We start from the raw sequence: 16398 nt of genomic DNA, 5'->3' as shown, positions 1-16398 counted from the left end.
AGTGTAAATCATATCCAACAATTTACTAATAGAATGTATCAAGGAAAAATATAGTTTATTCCAGAAACACAGGTGGTTAACATGTAACAAACTAAGTTAACAGAATTCAACAATGTGATTATATAGTAGATAAAAAGTCATGCGTTGATCTCAATAGATGAAGAAAAGGAAATTACTAATACATAATTCTGACAATAATGTTTCTTTGCACCAACAATGAAATGAAACTTATTTCATCTTATGATGGTTATCTACTTAAAAAAGTAAATCACATTTAGTCATGAGGTACTAAAAGCATTTGTTTTTCCTGGGATTCACAAATGAGGCAAATTGGAAAGAAAAAAATAATTTTGGTTTGCAGATAATATACATAGACAATATAAAGAAATCTACAAATAATGAGACTTAATATGGAAATATATCATGATTGTGGGATACAAGGACAATATAGCAAAAGCATTTGTGTTCCTATAGGCCAGAAACAAAAACCAGAAAATGAAAACTTAAATATTATACCATATTAAATCGTATTTTTAAAACATCAAATATCTAGGGATCAATCTAAGAGAAGACTTGAAGAACCTTTCTGCTTTTTATGAATCCCATACTTCCATACTTTCATCAATACTATAAAATATCACAGAAATTATTGGAAACCTAAATAAATATGTGCAAGTGTATGTAACTTTCATAGACTGAAATACTGGATATTTTTTAAATGTCAATTGTATCCACACTGATCTATATAGATTGGCAGCCGGCTCACCTCTATACAACAGGTATCATGTATGCTAATGCCTGTGATTCACTGTCTGAGCCACGGTTTTCCTACTTTGTGTAGAAAACTTGAGATATTTTTATTCTAAATACATGGGATAAAAGTGAATCCCCCAGCCTATTTCTCTACCTCATTCAGGTAAGTTGCCTTACCCCTTGTTAACTGTAGATAATAATTAAAGGTGTCGGTAGAAGGTGATCAGATATCATCCTCATTGTAGTTTTTCCCATTTCAAAAGAGAGGTTCAAAAGATAAGTAATTGCCATCTGTCAAAGAGGGGGTACCTTTCTAACCAGCCTGCTTAAGAGTGGAATGTTGACTCATCCATCTTACAATGCTGGTTTTAGGATACCTATTTCAACATAATAAATAACCCAACACCAAAATGAAAACAACTCACCACTGTGAGGAAAGAAAATGAATTGTAATGTGTGATACGTTTTTAATGAGAAATAGGGGGAGGAGAGAGGCATATTCCACATATTAACTTGTTTTTTTTTTTCCCCACACTGTGACCACACTGGGACAGAAATTACTCTTTAAAATTGGATACACTTAGGTCAAAAATACCCAAGTGCACACTTGGAGTTGGGAGTGGAATTCAGGATTAATGAAGGTCAATGATCTATTTATCTTTTTATATAAAACTGCAAGTCTTGATGCAAAGGAGAAAGAATCATAGGTAATGATTCAGGATTCTACACATGGGAGGCCCACATAGCTATTTCTTACTACATCTACACTGCTACATTCCAGAAGATACCTGCATAGTGTGTAAAACCAAATCATCCCAACGCTAATTTTAAATATGTTGGACATTTTGTTCTGGTAAGCTGAGCTGGACCAGAAAGAAGCTACAAGGGCCCATTTTGTTCCTTTGGCCAAAAACAAATTAAAATTAGGTCCCTTTATCTCCTTTATCTTTCCTTTTGGCTAATCATAATCCAAGGAATATGAATCTGAAACACCTGAGAGCTTGCTAAAATATATGCCTCAACTTTATCTGATCAGATTCTGACACGAGGCCAGGAATTCTGAATTTTAATAAGCACTTTGGGAAACAATAATTGTTATGATACTTATAATAGCAGCTAATGTTTACTGAGCACTCACTTTATATGCATCATCTTATGTGTTAGAAGACCAGTAAATAGATGTAATTATTGCAATCATCAATGCTGTTTTCCAGATAAACCAGCTAGAGTTTCCATAGCTATGGAGCCAACTTAATAAATAGTACATTCAAAAAAATTCTGAGTATTCATTGAGAAACACCATCTCAAACTTTCTCTAGCTAAAGGCATCTTCCAGAGTTAAGAGATCACCTCAAGATGGTCTTCTAGAATGAGGCAAGCCAAGTAAACAAAAATTGAAAGAGGCATATAGAAGTAAAAACAAACAAACAAACAAACAAACAAACAAACAAACACCCTGGTCTCCCCTTGTTTTTCTCATCATTTAGCTGCCTGGGATGGGTCCTCTCTTATTGGTACCTTGGGCATTGGGTTTGATGTGGTTGAGCCTCACCTGAGTGGTTCAGTGTTACCTTGTGGCAATTATACTGACATATCATTTTAAAGGAATGCCTTGCCATAGATGATCTTAGCCCAATGCCTCTTTATTTGTCAGATGGAAAAGCAGCACAAATAATGAGAGGGTGGCTTTTATTGAAATATACAATTAGCCATCACAAAATAGATAGAACCCTGGCTTCCTGTCTATACTGTGCTCCTGGTCTTTTCTCTAGCCCTTGAAGTTTGCCCATCTCTAAATCCCTGGGTCACCCTTTTAGAAGTTTTAAAAATTCTAACTCAACTTCATGTATCTACAGAAAGAACATAGCATCAGAATAGGCTTATATTAAAAAAAATAGAATAAATAATTTAGCAAATGTAGTTTTACGTGCAAAACCCCATAATTTTCCTCAGGTTATAGAAATCATTTCAGTACTTTGATTTTGCTCTAAGAGAGAAACAACTGGCTTATAAATGCAGTGATTTGGAATACCTACATATTTTCAGTTTCCAAATAAGTTTCTCATTTTAGGTTCAGATTTTAATTATTAGAATCAATAGCACTGCTGGGATTGTAAAAGCATTTTGCTCAGATGGTTTCTGAAAATTCTTTCCCTTAATGTTCAAATTAATGAAAGTCAAAACTGTAGTAAAACAGAACATTCACAGAGGACCCCTGAAAGAGTATAATGAAAGCTGACTTCAAAGAAAATCATAGGAATTTACCTGACAGAATTCAGTTCATAATCCCACAGACAGAATTTATTCTATTTTTACTTATGATTCACCCAGGGAAAAAAAAAATATGTAAGAGTGATTTTCCTCAAAGGCCCTGTTTATAATGAATGTGTCAATGTAAATGAGGTTTGGCTTCCATAATTTTTCACTTTCCTGTGACGGCCCTTGTCATTTTTTCACTAGTTGGAGGAACATTTTAAGTAACGCCCCCTGGACACAAATATTAGGCAGAGATTTGGGACAATTATGAGTACTCATTTTAAGACAAAATAATTCAAGGCCATTTTTCCTTTATCTTGTCTTTATAAGATTTCTAACTGGATACAGAGAAAGACAAGGCAATTTCAAGATAGTCTCTGTCTTCCTTGTCACTGTATGCATGCGTGTGCGTGCGTGTGTGTGTGTGCGTGCGTGTGTGTGCGCGTGTGTGTGTTTTCCTTCTCTCTACTACCATCCTTACCAGGTGTATAATTTACAATTAAGGAATCATATTAATCAAGAGTAATCTGGGGAAACTATTAAAGTTAACACATAAATATGTATCATTTTTTGTGCACATGTGAAGACAGGGACAAAACATTTTTAGGTATTTATTGTAGGCCGTGAACTTATACGGTTATGTTTCATGTTTACTCTTTTTTTTAAATTTTTTTAATGTTTATTTATTTTTGAGACAGAGACAGAGGCTGAGCAGGGAAGGTGCAGACACAGAACCTGAAACAGGCTCCAGGCTCTGAGCTGTCAGCACAGAGCCCGACGTGGGGCTCGAACCCACAAACTGTAAGATCATGACCTGAGCTGAAGTCAGACGCTTAACCGACTGAGCCACCCAGGTGCCCCCATGTTTACTTACTCTTAATAACAACATGGTCACATATAATACATGCTGCGATGCCAAGAAACTGAATTTCAAATATAATAACATACCTTCGTGTTGAGAATAGATTGTGTAGTGTATAGCATTAACAAAAAAAAAGGAGAAAAATTAAAAGTTATTAGAATTGAAAAGAAGAGGTGATCTGCCATTATTCTCAGAAACTACTTTTTTCCAGACAACACCCCAAGAAATTTTCAATTATGAAATTAATGAAAGGGTTGACCAATTTTTTCAGATATATGATCTATTACTGTGAAGAAGTAAATTGCATTTCTATTTACCAGCAATAGACATAAAATGTGTTATTTAAAAAGGATGCTATTTTCAATAGCAATAAAAAATAAGATCCCCTTGAATAAAAAAAATAAAAAAATGATATGCAAGGTCCTTAGAGAAAAATTTATTTTATAGCCAATAAAGGTAACCTAAATAAACAAAGAGATATATCAAAGTCATGAACAGTAGTATCCACTATCATAAAAATGGTAACCCCAACAAAAAATTATATATATTAATTACAATTCCAATAAACTCAGAACAGACTTTTTTCTTGTGAGCATAACTAGAAATTTATAAGCCACTTTTGTTCCCCTCAATAGCCAAAAGTCAATATTTACTAATACTCTAATAAAGGAAAACAACAAGGCTTCTGTACCAGATAGCGAAACTTAAAATAAAGATGTAGTAATTAAAATACGATGAGTTTGTGCAGTAAGAGACAAATGAAGACGGTAGTAAATGGAGGGCATATAAATAAATCCATGTTTGATTTTTGATACATCTTACATTAATATCAGTGGGAACAGAATGACAATCCAAAAGAGTGGAATGATTGGTCATATATATGGGAAAACTGAAATTGATCTCATTCTAGTTACAAAAGTAAACTTCAGTAATACTAAGAACTTAAATGCAAAAAACAAAATCTGGAAAAAAATTAATACCAAAAAATATAGTTACGGCCATGAATACCAAAAAATGTTAAGACTTAAAAAGAACAAATAGTAAAGGCAAGGCTTATAAACTGATTACATGAAGATCAAGATCACTTGTTTATCAAAAGCCACAAGAATAGTGAAAATCACAAAGCCACAAATTAAGTGATTATATTTTTAATATGTGAATCCAACCAAATAGTCAGAATGTGTAATAAAACGTTCTAAATCAATAAAAGTGATGGGCCATCGAAGAAAGGGCAAAATGCATAAACAGGCATTTCACAGATAAGAAAACCGAAATATCCAGGAAATTAAAAAAAAAAAAAGTTATTCAACTTCCCAAGTGATAAGTGGAATAAAAACCAAAATGAGTCATCACTTCACCTTCAACATATTGAGTTATAAAAAAATAAATAAATATGACTCCAACAAGTATTAGCAATACAGAGCAATGAGGATACTGATAAAATGACAGTGGTACTATGCCTGAACCAATAATTTTGAAATAATAATCTGGAATTACATGGCCACTTAATTACTTCCCACCTATGACCCTCGAAAATGTATTCTATGGTAAAAGAATTCTCGCACATGTACATCTGGAGACATGTACCAGAAGGTTCAGACTTGCATCATTCACAACATAAACAACAACAATAACCAAAATCAGATGATCAAAATGCAGATAAATAAATCACAGCTGAGTCAAACAACAAAAAAGTATACAGCAATGATAATTAGTATAAAATACAAAATAATATATAATTTAATCTAAAATATATTATTTCAAATTAATTACATATTCTATTTTCCGAAACTATGTTGAGAAAACAACATGGATACACAACGCAAAATTCAACAATTTTTTGTATTTATAGTGATTTTATTCGTATGAAGGTCTAAAATGTAAAGTTAAAAATATTACATAGGAATGCGTATATTTATGATCAAACTTTAAGGAAACCAAGGAAATATTAAGGAGATTTTTTTTTTCTGAGTTGGACAAGGTGTCTATAATTACTGAGAAGCTCACTGGAGTATATTCAGTTATTGGGACTTTTTCCTTTTTAAAGTTGGTTGGTGTGTATATAGGTGTTCATTTTATCAGCATCAGTAGTCAAAGTGTACACACGTATTTTGCATATTGTTTGTGTGCATATTATACTCCATAGTATAAAAGGGATTATAAAAAGAGACACTGGGCAAATAACCTAGAAAGGAAGCTTTTGCAGAAAAAGAATCATATGCATAAAAGGCTTATGCTAGGATACCATTTATATGTAGTGAGCAATGGGTAAAACTAAGCTGTAAAAGATCTGGAGAACTATTACTAAAATATTCAGTGTAGTGGTTTTCTTTGTGGGAGAGGGAAAATGGTGATCCAGGAATATCTTTCTTAGGCTGGTTAATAGTTTCCTGTCATCATTTTGTCTTAATTCTTTAATTCTACATGCATATTATATATACTTTATATATGCATTTCATAATATAAATTTAAAAATAAAGTAAGCGGGGGGGGGGTGCCTGGGTGGCTCAGTTGGTTAAGCATTGGACTTCAGGTTAGGTCATGATCTCACAGTTCATGAGTTCAAGCCCAGCATTGGGCTTGCTGCCGTCAGTATGGAGCCTGCTTCAGATCTTCTGTCTCCCTTTCTCTCTACTCCTCTCCTGCTCTCTCTCTCTCTCTCTCTCTCAAAAATAAATAAACATTTACAAATAAATAAATAAAAATAAAATAAAGTAATAGGAAAGAAAAAAGGAAAATCCAAGTGTTTTTTTTACCCTCAAAATAGTAATATGTCAATATAGGTGGGTCCAGATACCCACGCAATAATAATCAGTTTTCCAAAATAAATGCAGGTGTATCACCTCTGTCCTTTCACACTTCATTTCTGTATGTCACCAGTTTATATTTGAAATTTAATAACCTTGGGAAGGTTTGTGCACTTGAAATCCTGTTTGACATTATATCCAATAGTAATGCCTCCATACTGGTCATTCCGATGCAGGTTAAGATGATAAATTGGAGGTCAATTTTTAGTATCGATAGGTTGCATACACTTTGTCCTTAAACTAAAGCTGGATCATACTGTGTGTCAGAGGAAGTTAAGTTTCTTGGATTTGTCCCAAAGATCTGGCTTGTACAACAAAATGGCTTGCTACTATAAAAGAGAGAGCGTTTGTAGCTCTAAACAAATCCAATAAAAAAGGTATCAAATTAACTTGTGTAAATAAAGCAATTTCTCCTAATTCCATGTGCTCAACTGCCTATTGGGCTTTTCCTCTCATGAATGTTCTTCACCTCCAAGTCAACTGACCCTTTCACTTCCTTCTTTACTGTTTTCTGATGACTTTGGATCTATACTCCCCACCTCTGGCTTCCTTCCCATCCAATTCATCTAGGAATTTGCTACCACATTAACCTTCCTAGAACCTGAAATAGCAGATGGGCTACTGATCACTGTGGGATGAATGAACCAAGTAACTCAATTCTTCTTGCTGTAAATATTTACCCTTTGCTTCTGACTTCAAAAAGCAAATTATCCGCATTTGCCTTAGGGTAATAAGAGTATTCTATCTTATATTGCACCTCTGTTTCCCATCTGAATGTCACCGAACATTTACTGGATTCTGATTTCATGTTCATCAAGTAATTTCCTGATTAAAAATATATATTCACAGTGGGTGATCTTAACCTAGAACCCATGGTTGGACTTCAGATCACTCTTAAATGCTATGCAATTCTGTGCAAATATTCGTTTGATTTTGGTAAAGGAAGGTCACCATGTTTTATTAAACCCCCAAAGACACTGATGACACCATAAAGGGTAAACTTCCTTGCCCTACAGAGACAGTGTCCACACAAGAATATCAACAGCAGTTACGTTCTCCTCCTTACCTTACCCCCCTAAAGCTAGATAACCTACATGTGATTTTCTTTCTTCTCATCTCTTTCTTAAGTTTGGACTTCCCTTCCATTACTTTACAATCCACACCAGAGTCTTCTTTCCCCTTGTTGCTACAAATCTGTACTGGTAGCTGCTTCAAACTCTAAAGGCTCCCACAATTTGCATTCCCCCCTTTCCTGGGGGTTATGTGCCCATATTCTCCATCTTGAAGGTCAACATGACACTCATACTTCCTTCACAAGATGGAAATGCATTATGTACGATCAGGGCGTATGATTGAGATGTTGACATTTCTTAACCTGTGCCAAGCCCTCCTCAGAAAACAGAACGTATGGACTTTGGACTCTGTATTTTTTAGTAAATAATTGTTGAATACCGAATCGGTATTAGGCAAATCCATATGTTGTCTCATTTCATTCTCTCAGAAGGAGAAAGAATCACTTCTTATAAATGAAGATAGAGGTAAGTCTCATAGAAGATCCCCAGACACAGAGAAACTTGCTTGGATCTATTTCAGTTAACATTATTTTTTTTTTTTATTAAAAGCAAGAGACTGCATGAGGAAACCGATAGCATTATTACATTAAGTCCTCAAAACAGCCCTTAAAACTGGGATTGTTGTTCTTATTACAAATGAGGAGCAAGATGAGCTGAGAGAGTAAAGAACTTGATTAAGCCTCAAGAGGCAATGGCGGAGTGAGAATTCAAGCCAAGCTCGTTGTAATTCTAAAACTTGTGCTCTTTTTACAAATGAAATCCTGTCTCTTGACTATTCAATTAACATTTTTTCCATTGCTTACAATAGTTTGCCTCACATTTAAACATCACACTTTACACATTAAAGTTTTGCACCTTCACATACAGAAACTGAACATACAGTCTAAAAATAAAGAACTAATAGAGACAAAATAGCCTGACTTTCAATCTAATACTCTTCCCATAATATAGCCACACTTTCCACCTAATGAGCAACTATTTCGAAGTATAATACACTTTGAAGAGTATTTTTATAATGCAGTCTGTGCAGTTTCAATGTTACTTTCGCTTTTTCTTAAGTAAAAACTATTGACATGATCTTTTTTTTTTCAGAGCACCTCTCAGCAAACCGTATTCCATACTATTTCACATCCAGCTCTTCTCACAGATGTTTCTAGCAGTAAAAATAGCTGAAGAGAAAGAAGAGTAAGGATACAGCAAAACACTGAGATTGGAAATATGCTCTGTAATTTATTTTCAGTCTATGATTTTCTATTTAACAGTAGAAATGCCAGAAAGATTGTGACCAAGTATTTGGAAAGATTTTCCAAACATTCAGAGCAGTGGTTTTCTGAAATTATAATCATACACATGTAGAATCACATGAGTACATTTCAAGAAGTAACGGCCATGGAATTTACAAGCTCACGGAAAGGGTGGTGACTACTTTAACCCTTCCCTCATGAAAAGCGCTGTGTTAGGTTCCTATTGATGGCGTAACAAATCACCATACGTTTGGTGGCTTAAAACAACACACATTTATTAGTTTTCAGTTCGGTAGATCAGAAGTCTGACACAGTTCCCACGGAGTGAAGGTCTTGGTGGGCTAACATTCTGGATGGAGTTCTAGGGGGAGAATATCTTCCCTTGTTTTTTTCCAGTTTCTGGAGGCCATTCACATTCCTTGGCTCCTGGCTGTATTCCTCCATTTTTAAAGCCAGCAACAGCAGATTGAATTAATCTCACGTCCTATCTCTATGTGGAAACATCTTCTGCCTCCATTTCTACTTTTAAGGAATGTGTGATACATGTGATCCATGCGGATAATTCAGAATAATCTCCCTATGTGAAGCTCAGGCAATCAGCAATTTTAATTCTACCTGAATCCTTCATTCCCTCTGCCATGAAACACAATATGTTTGGCTTCCAAAGGTAAGGACATGGACCTCTTTGGGGGGCTATTAGTCTGCCCACAACATGCGCCAAGTAGTAATTTACTACTCATATCATAGAAATGTTCCCAATTCAGTCCAGTCTACCAGAAATGCCTGCTGAGTGGCAGCTGTGAAGAATTTTACTGAGGAGAGATGGTTCAACGAAAATAAACAAAGACTCTCTCTATGTTACTTATGTTCTGCTGGGACTATAGGAGAGACAGACAAAAGTTTAATATGGAAATTAACATGGCATATTAGAAAGCAATGAATACTTACAGCAGGATTTATATTTTAAAAATAGAGTCTGTTGTGGCAGATTCAGAGCTAAGTGTGAGGTGGTCTGTTGAAATTTAAACAGGTCCATGTAGCCTTTTGAAGAAGGTAATGTTTGAACAAAAATTTGGCATCAAGGAAGTTGTCTATGTAAGTTGGTCAGGAGAGACTTTTGTGACAAGAATACAGAGAGACATCTGAAAATGAAACCAGCCTCTGGAAATCACTTGACCAGCTTTTGGTTGGTTCCCAGTTTCCCATTCAAATCATTGGGGCATCTGTGACTGATGAAGAACCTGGGGTTTGAGAGGGGGAAAAGATCTAGGGCTCCACCCAGAGCTGAAAGGGCAAAGGGGAAAGGAGAAAGGTCTCAGGAACCAGGAGCAGACACGTGACACCAGAGAGCGGGACCACAGGGAGCCAGAGTTACCAAAGGACGATCATGGAGACAGCCAACTAAGGCACCATGACTGGCCTGGTCATGTCCCAGTTATGGCCAGGCATCTGGACAGTCTTCCAGGAACACCAGGAAGAATCTAGACGTGATGAAACGCCACCTCCTCTTTTGCACTGCATTTTAATGAAAACCTATTATCTACCACTACCCTAGAATCTCTTCAACTCTCATCCCCATCCTTTCTGATCCGCTTCAAACCTTTCCCTTCCAAACCTGATGCAGTATTTCTGAAATTTAATCCTGCTAACATCTCTCACCATCTTAGAAAATGCCAGGGGTCCTGAATGGCTCTCCGTACTTAATATAAACTCCTTACTATCGCATTCAGAGGACTCCATGATCTAACACCAATCAACAACTTCTACATTATCTCCACTAACGTTTCTATGCACTTTACTCTGTAGTTATTTCACGCTATGGGATTCCAAACTAAGCCACACTTTTCACCTATCTGTGGCTCTGCTCCTCTCATTTCCCCCATTTATCAAAGCACTTCTCTATTTCAAAGTCCATTTAAAATGTGATTTCTTCTGGGATATCACTTTTCATACCTCAGATAAAATTATCTCCAACCTCAGGATGTTTTTATCTCTATTATGACCGCACTTTGTCATGATAAGTACCTTCAAACAAAGACCCATATTTTACTGATTTTTATATCTTTCTAATATCTAGCACAGATGTTACAGAGTAAGCAATATGAGTTTTCTTTAAATAAAGGATTCAAAGGATAAATGCTGAGAAGAGGTAGAATATTTCCTTCATTGTAAATCTGATATCAGGAGTAATTAAAAAAAACAATAATGACACAATCATTCGAATGGTTATAATGTGACAAATCACTCAGTCAAGTTTTAAACTGTGTTTTAATCTAAATTAATTTACATATGTTTTCAAGAAAATTAGTAAACTGTATTAAATATGTTTACTGAACTTTACACTTTTACAAATTCTTGTTTAATCTGCTTTTGTTTACACTCTGCTATTTTATACATTTTTACTTAATTGCCAGAATTCTTTTAAGTATATTCATATCTTTCATGCCTTGAGATATTATTTCTCTTGTAAATTAAAGAATGAGTAGAAAGTTAAAACAAAACCATAAATGATTTCCAAATTTCATTGCCTTTGAATATATACCCAGAAGTGGAATTGCTTGAATATGGTAGCTCTATTTTTAATTTTTTGAGGAACCTCCATACTGTTTTTCATAATGATGGCACCAATGTTGAAAAAAAAATATATACAAATCAGCCTTAAAAAAAAAAAAAGGTAATTCTGCCATTTGCAACAACATGGATGAAAGTAGAGAGCATTATGCTAAGTGAAATAAGCCAGAAGGAGAAAGACCAATATTGCATGACCTCACTTCTACCTGGAAGCAGGGAGTAGAAGGGCAGTTGCCAGGGATGGGAGGGAGGGAAATGAGGAAATATTGGTCAAAGGGCATATTGTTTTGGTTATGCAAGATGAATGAGTTCTGGAGATTCAATGTGCAGCATGGTGGTGATAGTTAACAACAATGTCTTCCATCCTTGAGATTTTTCAAAGAGGATAGACCTTCAAGCCTACACACACACACACACACACACACACACACGCACACACACAGAAATTGTACCTGTGCAGGCGAGGATACATTTTTTAGCTTGATTGTGGTGATTTTTTTCCACAATGTACACATATATCAAAACATCAAGCTGTGTAGCTTCAATACATACTATTTTTATGTCAGAGATATTCCCAAAAAGGTTGTTAAAAATACAATTGATAAAATAGCAGTTTTGTTTCTATATAAACCAAAGAAAGATGACGAATGATAACTACTCCATCTTTTACATTCACCATCAGCAATCCTCTCATTTCTCTGCAGATTTGACATTATTAATTTATTTCAAAGACTGAGAAATTGCAGCTTAACAAATTAAAATAATGTCTAACTTCACACAGCTTCTAAGAAACAAAATAAGCTTCTAGCCAGTAGACTGATGTTTTGTTTCGCTTTGTTCTCCTCACTTCTCATCACAGAGCTTCCACGTTAGCAGGGCACACTGATGTCTAGATGTTCAGGATTTTCCCTAGTTCCTATCCTGATGAATTCCCCATGGTCACTTTGCTAACTATTTACAAGAATTTCCACGGACAGAGGGCTCATAGAAGCACATTTGAATGAATACAGTGATATAGACTAGTTACTAATTTGTGCTAGATGATCTGTGAGATTGTTTTAAATTCCAAGAATGGTTATCATGAAGTATTTATTTGCAGTGAAATCTATTGTCGTACAATAGGATTCCATTAAGCATTGTTCACTTGGTAGTTTTATTTTGGATTAAAAATTTCAAAGATCTTTTGCTTATTTCATTGATAAAGTATGGATAGAAGGGAGAGGGAATAAGTACTTTAAAGATTATGTATTCAAGGTCCCTGAATGCAGATAGGGTCTCAAGGGGAGAAATGACCTGTCCAAGGTCAATGATCTTACCACTTGCCAGGCTGGGCCCAGAGCCAGTTGCCTTCTCCTTCCATGATTCATGGCTCCTTTCCCCCCTGTAGCCCTGCCAGAAACCAGTGACTTATCTAAACTAGTTTAATCCCTAGCAGTGATAGTTAATTCCCTTAATCACTTAAGTAAGTGTGCTGCAAATTCATGCTGGTTTACAAATCTTCTGCGAGCAGGGATTCTCAAACAAGTTCCCTGCCTGCATCCAGTTTTAGGGATTTGTGGTTCCTGCCTCTTCCTTTAATGACAGAATAAGAAATTAGTTTGAACTTTGAGTTATTTATAGTCAGAAACTCCACTCTTCGACACATTAATTATCAAGCCTATTTTTCCCTTGGTACGTTCTTTACTATGACATATCTGCAAAATGTTTTTTTCCCTCCCTCTTTTGTTTTACTTACAAACGTTCATTAGCTATGCTTCCATTTTGTGACTTTTCAAGGTTTCTCCCTAAAAAATTGTTTATTTCGCACTGATCACTAATGTGTCATTTCACAGTTTAATTTGTTATTTAAGTATTCTTCACATGATAGAAGTGTCAAGAGTGTGGGCTCTGGGGGCAAACTCCCAGAGTTTCTTTCTGGAATTCAGAAGGTGCTAGCTAATGATGAGGCCATACTGAGTGAGTTGATTACTCTGTTCCGTTTCTCTCACAGTTGGAATGAATAGAGTATCTACCTTAAAGAGTTCTATAAGGATTAATGAGAAATCCACATATGGTGCTATGTGCCATGGCTGGTTTTCTGTAAGAATGTCATAATTTTATGATAATTATTATACTAAATAATTGAAATTGATGACTTAGACTTTTTCCAGAATTATCACTACCACTGCAGCTTTTAAGGAAAAATATTTAATCATGTGTGAAAGAATAATAATTGGATAGCAGTTTCAGTTATTACTGGAAGAAATTAATAAAGCATCTTTAAATGTACAGGAAATGGGTAAATTTCAGCATGCAATCTTGACGAAGTAACTAGTATAGTATTTGTCCATCCACCATAAAAACTATAATATTGGGGGGACGCCTGGGTGGCTCATTCAGTTTAGCATCTGACTTTGGTTCAGGTCATGACCTCCTTAAAAAAAAACTATAATATACATGAGACAATGTCATCCATACCTCACAGACAGCATAGCAGTCTGATCCCCGAGAGAAGGGGAGCACACACATTGAGGCCCGCCTTTGCCCAGGCTATCTGACCGGGGACACCTTACCTACTGTGACACAGGGAAGTAGAACCCAATGTTAGAATTATGGGAAGACTGGAAGTCAGTCCAATTGGAGCTGAAGAGGCTGGGATTTGCAAAGGGTATGAGAAAAAAAAAAGAGACCTGCACAGAGGAACCTTGACCCAAGAAGTGTAGAGGGAAGAACAAGGCTTTTTTTTTTTTTTTAGGTTTATTTATTTTTGAGAGAGAGATAAAAAATAAAAAAAAAAATAAACAATTGTTATCCCAAGAGGAAAAGAAGGAAAGAGTAGTTCAGAAAAAATATTTGAAGAAATAATTCTAAAAGTTATTCAATATATGATAGACTATTAATTTGAATTACTTGTGGGCTGGCATTGGCAGTCACAGAGGAGGGAAGTATCACGTGTAGCCAAGAGTGCTTGTCTGTGGGACCTGCCAGACCAGACTCGGGAGAAATTGGAAGGCTTTGGACCAGTAGACCTCTCATGACAGACTCAGTGCATGTGAGGCGGTGACACAGCAGATCTCCTTCAGGCTTCTTCGAGCCAATAGTATGGGGTCCTACAGCCAGACTTTTGGGCCCTTCCCATTTCAAAGGAAATATCTGGGTAGAGATGGGATTCAGATAAGGAGTAGTTCTCAGCAACTATAGGTTCCAGACCCTGACGTAGACATTTTAAAAAGGCAACAGAATGGAGAAAAGGTGCTTTGTAAAAAAGTGGTTGAACAGAAGGGAAATTCTTTTTTTTTTTTTTTTTTTTTTATTTCTCATGAAAACCCAGTTGTTGTTAATGAGATCAACACTGAATTAACAGGTGCAAGTCTGGTGGGTATGTGTTTGTGTCACCCAGGCGTATCAGCACAGTGGCTTACATAAAAAAATTAAGAGCCATAGAAGATAGAACTCTTCATATTCCCCTCTTCTTTAAAAAAAAAAAAGAAAGAAAGAAACTCCATTATTTTTAATGTGAGGCTCTCACCTATTCAAAGTCTACAAAAAGGCAAATGGCCAACCAGTGTCTTTCTGCCTGTATGGAAGCATTTTCTCTATTTTTTAGATTTGGTAGTAATTTATTTTTTATGTTTATTTATCTATTTTGAGGAAGAGAGTAAGCAGGAGGTGGGGGGTGGGGGAAGAGAAAGAGAGAATCCCAAGCAACTCTGTGCTGTCTGCGCAGAACCCGATGCAGGGCTCGATCCCATGAACCAGGAGGAGATCAAGAGCTGAGCCTAAATGAAAACTCCAGCACTTACCCAACTAGGCCACCCAGGTGCCCCTACCTTTGGCAGTAATTTATGACAGTAATTGTTGTGTAGCTAATGAAAATTTCCCTTTCAGTTCTTGCCACAGTCCCCAACAGAGAAAATACTACATTGACTAGGGTCTAGGATCTTACTACACCATTCCCTGATGTGCCCACAAAAAAGAATGAATGCTGACAGTTAAGGTTTTGTTTTCCTAAGTTACATTGTCCCTTGATATTAACAAGGCGTGGCAGTACTCAGGTTTGGTTGATAAGCCCAAATGACTTGTTGTTACTCTCATTATGGAATGTGACATAATAATATATGGTTATCAAGCTTAATCAGATACGAATACCTAACACTTTCAATACCTGACTGATACAAGAGCAAACATTACCGTTCTGGGCACTACCATTCAGTCAAGATAGTTTTTGGTCCTTTAGTCCATCTTACTATTGACCTGGTCTTTCTCCAGAGTAACCATTGCTGTAAGTGCCCTTTGTACCCTCTCACCCCTGCAAACCCCACCACAGGGCGTGCCTACGTGTGTGTGCACACGGGTGGGTAAAAGCAAGGAGAAGGAATAGTAAAATGTGATTGGTTTTTAAGCTAAGTGACGTGTGAACCCTTAAGTGTCCTAAGGATTTTTATAAACTTAAATTGTTGATATTCATTTAGCCAATATATAGAACCAAAACACACACACATAAATCTGCCTCTTTAAGTGACTGTGAAAATGCATTAAGGATTGACAGAAGTCAAACTTTTCTTTCACTTCCCGCTTAAAACCGTTTTCCCAGAATATCACACAGACTTTTGACTTTTAATAAACTTTCTCCGCCCCCCCTCACTCACACTCTCTCTCAAAAATAAAACTAAAAAAACCGTAAAAATAAATGTTTCCCTGCCCCTCCCCCACTCACAAAAATAAAATTAAAAAAAAAAAAACTTAAAAAGAAATAAAGAAATAAGTTTTCCCCAAATCTTTTTTTTTTAATTTCATAAATATTCTGAATATAGATTACGCTTTGCACGCAACCAAAAATCCTTACGTGTCTC

Source organism: Lynx canadensis, chromosome A3 (assembly GCF_007474595.2).
Source record: "Lynx canadensis isolate LIC74 chromosome A3, mLynCan4.pri.v2, whole genome shotgun sequence".
Classification (NCBI taxonomy): domain Eukaryota; kingdom Metazoa; phylum Chordata; class Mammalia; order Carnivora; family Felidae; genus Lynx; species Lynx canadensis.
The sequence above is the reverse complement of the archived record's forward strand: the minus strand, read 5'-3'. Positions refer to the sequence as shown.